Source organism: Lactuca saligna, chromosome 8, assembly GCF_052625555.1.
Source record: "Lactuca saligna cultivar CGN05327 chromosome 8, ASM5262555v1, whole genome shotgun sequence".
NCBI lineage: Eukaryota > Viridiplantae > Streptophyta > Magnoliopsida > Asterales > Asteraceae > Lactuca > Lactuca saligna.
The window spans coordinates 213,839,645-213,848,893 of record NC_136424.1 but is presented as its reverse complement, the minus strand read 5'-3'; positions in this window follow the sequence as shown (position 1 = coordinate 213,848,893).

Below are 9,249 nucleotides of genomic sequence, written 5' to 3'. Positions count from 1 at the left end.
TATATATATATATATATATATATATTCTCTATTTTCTCAACTAGACATGTAACGACCCAAAAACCATAAAGTAAAAAATACCACTTATTCATATCAACCATTCAAAAGCACATCAAAGTGAAATAGTTATCAGAGTATAATCTCAAAATAAAAAAATATCGAAACATGGGTTGATGCGCTACGATCAAGTCGGGCCCTTCCTCTTCGAAACGGAAGTACCTGAAACCATAAAACATAAATCGTAAGCACAAAGCTTAGTGAGTTCCCCAAATACCACATACCATACATATATGTTATTCAAGGCTGTACCGAGTCTATTTCACCCCTGGGTCTATTTCACTCCCGAGTTTACTTCAACTCATACGTCAACTCTTTTTCACCCCCTAAGTAAATTTCAACTCATATGTCAGCTCAAGGTTGTACTTGGTCTATTTTACTCGCAAGTCTATTTCAAATCTATCGGTATTTTTTTTACCTTACAAGTCTATTTCACCCGACATACATGTAACAAACAGGCATACATGTATACATCAGGAGTCACAAAGACAACATGCACATAACATATCCTAGTGGGCCGAAATCGGTGCCTTCGACCCACGGGTATAGTGAGGAGACTCACCTCAATCTAGAGATAACAAAATCATACGCATTGCTGCTACTAGGCTCCTCACACTAAACACATCCAAATTATCCTTAATTAATAATTAAGAAAATTTACCATAAACAAAGTTCCAATTTATACATCTTGATAACAATGGGTAAAAGACTATTATACCCTTCCTATACTTAGCCCAACAACGCCCAAAAACCATTCAGATGCATACGCCTAGTGTACTAACCTAGTACGGCTAGTGTACGATATTGAAGGCCAAATTCATCTTCAAACCTCTTAATGCCTTAAGAAAACATGCATAACCTCCAGATCTGATTCTTACGGGATGTCCTAAGTCATAAAGTTCCTAGCTTTATGACTTTACATGGCTTAATGGTGCCCGAACCAAAGCCCTAAATCTCTAACTTCAATAAAAGACCACCAACTCATGCATGGAAGGAATAGAAGGACCAAGATCACATTTTTTTTGGTTCCTGATAACTCCATAATGGATAAAGTTGGAGACTTTATCCATTAGAATGGTCCAAACAACTAAGATCTAGTCTTTAAGTCTCATATGGACCAAAAGCGCATCCTTTTTAACTTAATTCATTAAGTCCAAGTCTCCAACCATTAGATCTAAATAAATATGATGTTTAGATGGATGAAGTTTCCAACTTTATCCATAACAAGGTCACAAACTTTCAAGATCCAAACTTTACGCACTAAAATGACAAAAATCTCATAACACCCAAGACTAGTTAGATCTATCAAATGTGTCATCAAGATTCAAGCTTTATACCTCCAGAAGAAAGATTAAGGTGAACAAGGTATGGATCTACAAGATCCAAGGCAACCAACACTTCTCCAAGGAGTTCTTCTTCCAAATGCATCGATATCCTCTAAAAATCACTTAAATGCTAAATATCCTTCCAAATGGGGCTAGGGTTTCGAATTTAGGGTTAGAAGGGATGGAGGTTGGAGATAAGAAGGCTTGGAAATTATTTAAGGGCTTTAAATAGGGTTCATGTCACACCCTCGAACCAGGACGGTGGAAACATCCGGGGGCGGATGATGTCATTGTGAAGTATCATAACAATTTAATATAAATGAAACATAGCAAACCAAATCACATACATTGAGATAACAAACTTACATTGTTTACATATTGTCTTTGTTCATAAGTAATGCAAAAGTGACATCATAGTAAGAAAATCCAAATTGCAGCAATCCAGTTCTTAAGGACTTATGTACCTGCTTATTGGTTCCCTAAGAATACAAGTCATTTTGAAAAACGTCAACATTGAATGTTGGTGAGTTCATAAGCATATTTGTATGAGAAGTTTTTGTAACATTTTTGTTTAAAAATGGTTTTTATAACTCCAGAAATCTGATATTTTCTATAAAAATGAATTGTAAGTCTAAACAAAAATGTATGTATGCATATCCATTGTTTCTTTCCTTTGTAATTGTAAAGTATATGCTCCCAGAAAATCCAATATTTTATGTTGTATGAAAACTATAGTCTTAAACCCAAAGACCATAAATGTATGCTATAATGTACTAAAGGGTAGTATGCAATTTTATATTTTAATAAAACTGGTGAAGTGTAAGCTTCCCGTAAACCAAGACAGTGTTGTTAATCCGTAACTGAGTTATTATAACCATGATTGATGTGACTAGTGGCATGTACGACATTCTTAAAGCGTCGGAATGGTAAGATATTTGTCACCCTAGACTGTCCTGTCTAGCTGTAGCGAACAACTCAGGTTTGGGGTTATCAATCCCCATATAGATCTATACACAACTATCTCGCTCTCCCTCCAGGAGACTCTGGTTATAATGTAGGACTTAAAATGTACGCTAGGTAGGTACGGTGAAGTGAATGTCTCACTAGAGCATTAACCGATTTAGACGAACTAGGCCTCCCTTTTATTGTATAATGAAATGATTTCACTATTGAAAATTCATGACAGTTGTTTTATGAGACACATTTTATAGTTTCATAACAGGTGGTTTACAACACACGTTACATACGTTTCTTGACATACGTTTTATTGCGTACGTTGTACAAGTTTTATGACATGCAGTTTACGACACGCGTTTTATAAGTATCATAACATATGTTTTATGACGCACTAACTATACTATCATCAATTTGTTTTGTTTTCCATTTTGTGTAAACTATTTATAGCACTTTATATAAATAGTCAATAGTGAGTATGTCTAGTAGTAATAAATGTTGGAAAAATAACATAATATTCTTGGGTTAACCCCATCAAAATAGTGACGACAATAATTACAACTATTTTTACTAGAAAAGTTTATTTTTAGTAAAAATCTCCAAGAATTTGTAATTTTTGTTCCCAAAATAGTTTTAAGTTGGTCATCCTTAATAGGTCGCATTTTTTTTATTAAAAGAACTCATATGATGACCTCAACATTTTATATTTATACAAATTTTTAACTTGTAAAAGTAGGACATGCAAATATCCAAAGATTATAAAATATATGGGCTTTTGTAACATGTGTTCTTGTTATATTTCAGTATATCGATTTTTAAGCACGATTTTTAAGTATCAAAAGTATTGACAACCACACATGTCATGTTTTTATGTAGTTAACAAATGATATCTACCTTTCTATACAACAAAAATGTTCCATATTCAACAACATTTCATAGTGCATGCAAATGTCCAATAGAAAAACTCATTCTAGCATTTATCAAGCTTATAAATCACGATTTTCATGTGTATATGTAAGAGATTTTCGACATTATATGCACCAATTATTCCAAAAACAAGTTGATGCATACAAATAAACATTGGGTAAACGAAACTTGACTTGTATCCTTGCCCCCCCTTCCCCCCCCCCCCCCCCCCTCAAAGCATGAAAAATACGAAAACTTGGGGGGTGGGAGGATACAATTCATATGATTAATTCATATGATGACCTCAACATTTTATATTTATATAGTTTTTAACTTGTAAAAGTAGGACATGAAAATATTCAAAGATTAAAACATATTTGGGCTTTTGTAACATGCGTTCTTGTTATATTTCAGTATATCGATTTTGAAGCCCGATTTTTAAGTAACAAAAGTGTTGACAACCACACATGTCACGTTTTTATGTAGTTAAAAAATGATATCTACCTTACTATACAACAAAAAAGTTCCATATTCAACAACATATCATAGTACATGCAAATGTCCAATGGACAAACTCATTCTAGCATCTATCAAGCTTATAAATCACAATTTTCATGTGTATATGTAAGAGATTTTCAACATTCTATGCACAAATTATTTCATAAACAAGTTGATGCATATAAATAAACATTGGGTAAACGAAACTTGACTTGTATCCCCCCCCCCCCCCCCCACCTAAAAACATGAAAAATACGAAAACTTGGGGGTATGAAGCTTACCTTGTATTTTCTTGTTGTAGGGAGGAAGATGAAGATATTGTCAAGCTTAGGATGAAGTGGATGAACTTTGAAAAGCTTCTTGGAATGGTTGGTGTTCTAGGGATTATCCACACGAAAAATGTATGTAAATAAGGTGAAATCTACATAAAATTACATAGAAAAGCTAGACGTTCATGAGATAACTTACCTAAAGCTCGAAAATTTGAGGGTGATGAAGAATACCTTGGAGCCTTTAACTTGTTTTTGAGAGAGAGATAGAGAAATAGAAGAATTTTGTACTTTTGGAGATGGCAAAATGACCTCTCGGCCATGATATTTATGGAGGAAAAGAAAATTGATTCATGGATGTATGGTGGGTTTAAGAGTGTGTAGTATGGGTGTATATAGGATAATGAAATGTAAAGTGCCCTTCGTGGAGGTGTGGTGTACAAAAGTGTGCATGACATGGCTGTTTGGTGACTAAAGGGAAGTAAAGCATTGAAGTGGCATGAGTAGGATCAAACCTTGGATTATTTTAATGAAAACCGATTTCTTTGATGCAAGGGAGGGGTTTTCAGTTTTAGGGTGGCCGAAAACACCCCTCCTTAGGGTTTTTGGTCCTTGTGGTGTGGGATTTCAGGTTCATTATGCCCCATTTGGTGGGTTTTCGGTCAAGGGGTATTTGGGTCGAGAACTCTTAAGAACAAGTCCAAAAATTTGTTTGTGTTTAGCTATTAGATCAAACTTGGCTTATAAGAGGACATTGCAACTTGATTCTAAGTGTATGCATATATGTACTCATATAGCATTGTCATTTTTGTATTGCCATAATCTATTTCAACATGGTTACATAGAGAAGTTGTTCATGCATGATTACAACCTTGACCTTAAATTTGCTAGTTGTGACATCATCCCTCCGTTAGAGGAAATTTTGTCCTGAAATTAGTTCTAGAGCTGCCTTCAAGAACTAGGGAAGAGATGTGCATACTTATGCTTCATCTGGTCTTCACGTTCTGATGTGAAGTCAAGTCCTTGTTTGGCACTCCATCAAACCTTCACAATGGGAATATGGCTTTGCTTTGTTCTTTTCACTTGGTTGTCCATTATTTCAATGGTTCCTCGATGAAATGAAGGTTTCATTTACCTAAATCTCATCCAGTGGGACAACGAGAGTTTCTTCATATAGGCATTTCTTTAGATTGGATACATGAAAGGCAAGGTGTACATTATTGAGTTCAGGCGGTAGGTGGAGTTTATAAGCCACCAGACCAATCCTTGCAAGGATTTCAAAGGGTCTGATGTACCTCGAGTTCAATTTCCCATGCTTCCCAAAGCGTATCATCCCTTTCCAAGGAGAGATCTTGAGCAGTATGCGATCACCAACTTGAAATTCCAAGGGCTTTCATCTTTCATCCGCGTAGCTCTTTTGTCGGTCTCTAAATGCCTTTAATCGTTCCCTAATCAGAACGATCTTCACAGTTTTCTCCCTGATGATCTCAGGACCGGTTAGAGTGTTGTTAGGTACCAGTCCCTTCGCCAGTTGTGGGTTTCCCACCTTAGCCTAATAGAGAGGTGATCTGCATTTACGTCCATATAGAGCCTTAAAAGGAGCGACCTTAATGCTTGTATGATAGCTATTGTTGTACGAGAATTCGATCAATGGCAAATGGGTATCCCACGCCTTGCCAAAGTCTATCACACAGTCCATTACCATATCTTCTAATGTTTAGATGGTCCTTTCGCTCAGCCCATCAGTTCAGGGATGGTAAGCAGTACTCATGTCAAGCTGAGTTCCCATTGCCTTCTAAAGTGACTGCCAAAATTGCGAGGTAAATTTATTATCTCTGTTAGAGATAATAGATATCAGTATGCCGTTTAATCTCATGATTTCCTTCATGTAGGTCCTGGTCAGCTTCTCCATTTTATCAGTTTCCTTTATTGGCAAGAAGTGGGCGGATTTTGTCAATCGGTCCACGATTACCCAAATAGTGTCAAGTCCGCCCACTGTCTTGGACAAATTGGTTATAAATCCATTGTTATTCATTCCCACTTCCACTTAGGTATTTCCAGTTGTTGTAGTAGACCTGAGGGCTTCTGATTCTCTACCTTTACTTTGGTCACGTAGGTAGCGATTTCGGCTCTCATATTCAACCACAAATATTGTTGCTTGAGATCATCTGATCATGAATGGACGTAGTACTTTGTTTTGTGGGCTTCATTCATGACCATGTTTGTGAACCCACCGAATCTTGGGGTCCAGATTTGGTCCATGAGGTAGTAGGCTTCGTCGTCTTTGACCGCTAGATTCTTATCCATCCCTCGTAAGGCTTTGTTTGTGATATTTTCTAGCTTCAACGCTTCCAATTGAGCCTCCTTGATTTGAGAAGAAAATGGGAAATGGATGGTCATTGTTAGAGACTTTACTCGATGATCCGAGTATTCTTTCCTGCTTAGGGCATCGGCCACCACATTGGCCTTGCCCAGATGGTATCGGATCTCACACTCATAGTCTTTCAATAGCTCAACCCATCACCGCTGCCTCATATTGAGTTCTTTCTGGTTTAGGGTGTGTTGGAAGATTTTGTGATCCGTAAAAATAGTGCACTTTCTACCGTAGAGGTAGTGCCTCCAGATTTTTAGCGCAAAAACGACTGCTCCCAATTCCAGGTCATGCGTGGTGTAGTTCACCTCGTGGTTCTTTAGTTGTCTTGACGTATAAGCTATGACGTTTCCTCGCTGCATAAGTATACAGACCAAAAATTGGTTGGAAGTGTCACAATACACCACGAAGTCCTCTGTCCCCTCTGGAAGGGATAAGATTAGAGCATTGCATAAAGCTTGCTTCAAGGTTTGGAAGGCATACTCTTGTTTCTTCTCCCAGATGAAGCGTACAGCCTTCTGAGTTAAGGCAGTGGGCAGCTTGACGATCTTAGAGAAATTATGTATGAACCTCCTGTAGTAACCAACAAGGCCTAAGAATTTCTCGATCTCCATTAGGGTTCTTGGAGTTTCCCAGCCTTTGATCGCTTTGGCCTTGGATGGGTCCACATATATTCCCTCTTCACTGACCACATAACCCAGAAAATCCACCCTTTGAACCTAGAACTCACATTTGGAGAATTGCTCATATAGTTTCTCCGCTCTCAATGTTTCCAAAATATGTCGCAGATGTTGTTTGTGGTCTTCTTTACTTCTTCTATAGACGAGTATATCATCGATGAATACAATCATGAAGTTGTCGAGGTAGGGTCAACTGACTCGGTTCATCAGGGTCATAAATATTGTAGGCATATTTGTCAGACCGAAAGGCATCACCACAAATTCATAATGACCGTAATGAGGTCATGGAAATATCTTCTTCTTGGACCTATAGTTGGTGGTATCCAGACCTCAGATCTATATTTGATAAGTAACTTGCTCCTTGAAGTTGGTCAAATAGATTGTCGATCTGGGGAAGAGGGTATGGTTTTTGACAGTGAGCTTGTTTAGTTCCCGATAATCAATGCACATGCAAAACGACCCATCCTTCTTCTTGACGAATAGTACTGGAGCTCCCCTAGAGTGAGAAGCTTGGCCTTATAAACCCCTTATCCAAAAGTTCACTCAAATGACTGGATATTTCTTGCATTTCAGCAGGAGCTAATCTGTATGGCGATTTAGTGATCCATAAAAATAGTGAACTTTGTACCGTAAAGGTAGTACCTCCATATTTTTAGTGCAAACACAACTGCTCCCAATTCTAGGTCATGCATGGTGGAGTTTACCTCGTGGTTCTTTAGTTGTCTTGACGCATAAGCTATGACTTTTCCTAGCTGCATAAGTATACAACCCAAACCTTGATTAGAAGCATCACAATACACCACTAAGTCCCCTATCCCCTCTAGAAGGGATAAGATTAGAGTGTTGCATAAAGCTTGCTTCAAGGTTTGGAAGGCAGACTCTTGTTTCTTCTCCCAGATGAAGCGTATACCCTTTTGACTTAAGGCAGTGAGCGGCTTGGTGATCTTGGAGAAACTCTATATGAACCTCCTGTAGTAACCAGCGAGGCCTAAGAATTTCCTGATCTTTGTTGGGTTTCTTGGAGTTGCCCAACCTTCGATGGTTTTGACCTTGGATGGGTCAACATTTATTCCCTCTTCACTGACCACATGACCCAGAAAATCCACCCTTCGAATCTAGAACTCGCATTTGGAGAACTTCGCATATAGTTTCTCCACTCTCAATGTTTCCAATACCTGTCGCAAATTTTGGTTGTAGTCTTCTTTACTTCGTGAATAGACGAGTATATCATTGATGAATACAATCACGAAGTTGTCGAGGTAGGGTCAGCATACTTGGTTCATCAGGTCCATAAATGTTGCAGGCGCGTTTGTCATACGAAAGGGCATCACCACGAATTCATAATGTCCGTAATGAGTTTGGAATACGGTCTTGGGAATATCTTCTTCTCGGACCCGTAGTTGGTGGTATCCAGACCTTAGATCTATCTTTGAGAAGTAACTTTCTCCTTAAAGCTGGTCAAATAGATCGTCGATCTGGGGAAGAGGGTATTGGTTTTTGACAGTGAGCATGTTTAGTTCCCGATAATCGATGCACATGCATAACGACCCATCCTTATTCTTGACGAATAGTACTGGAGCTCCTCAAGGTGAGAAGCTTGGACTTATAAACCCTTTATCCAAAAGTTCACTCAACCGACTGAATAGTTATTGCATTTCGGTAAGAGCTAATGTGTATGGAGGCTTAGTGAGTGGTGTGGCTCCGAGTATCAAGTCGATCTTAAAATCGACTTGTTGTTCAGGGGGTATTCCCGGGAGGTCTTCAGTAAACACATTGGGAAAATCACATACTTCGAGGATATCTTTAATGCTCTTTCTTCCTTCTTCTTGTCAACAACATGAGGTAAGAAGGCATGGTTCTTTTTGGGTAAACAATTTTGGGCTTTAATGCATAAGATGAGGGAAAGGTTTGTATTGGGTTTGTTGTTGTATATAATGTAACATCCCGGAATCGCAAGAGTAGAGTTGAAGGGCTAAAAGTGTAAGTTTTAGAGGATGACTCGGCGAGTCCATGGATAGACTCGACGAGTCAGGTCGCGGTCATGGTCGCGTGTCAAGTGGCCTACTCGGCGAGTAGGTGCTGTATGGAGAAAACCCTAATTTTCGGGGTTGAGCCCTATATAAAGAGCATTATACCCCTCCACAACCTCCCTTATTCCCCCCTTGAGTTCCAGAAACCCTAAATTCGTG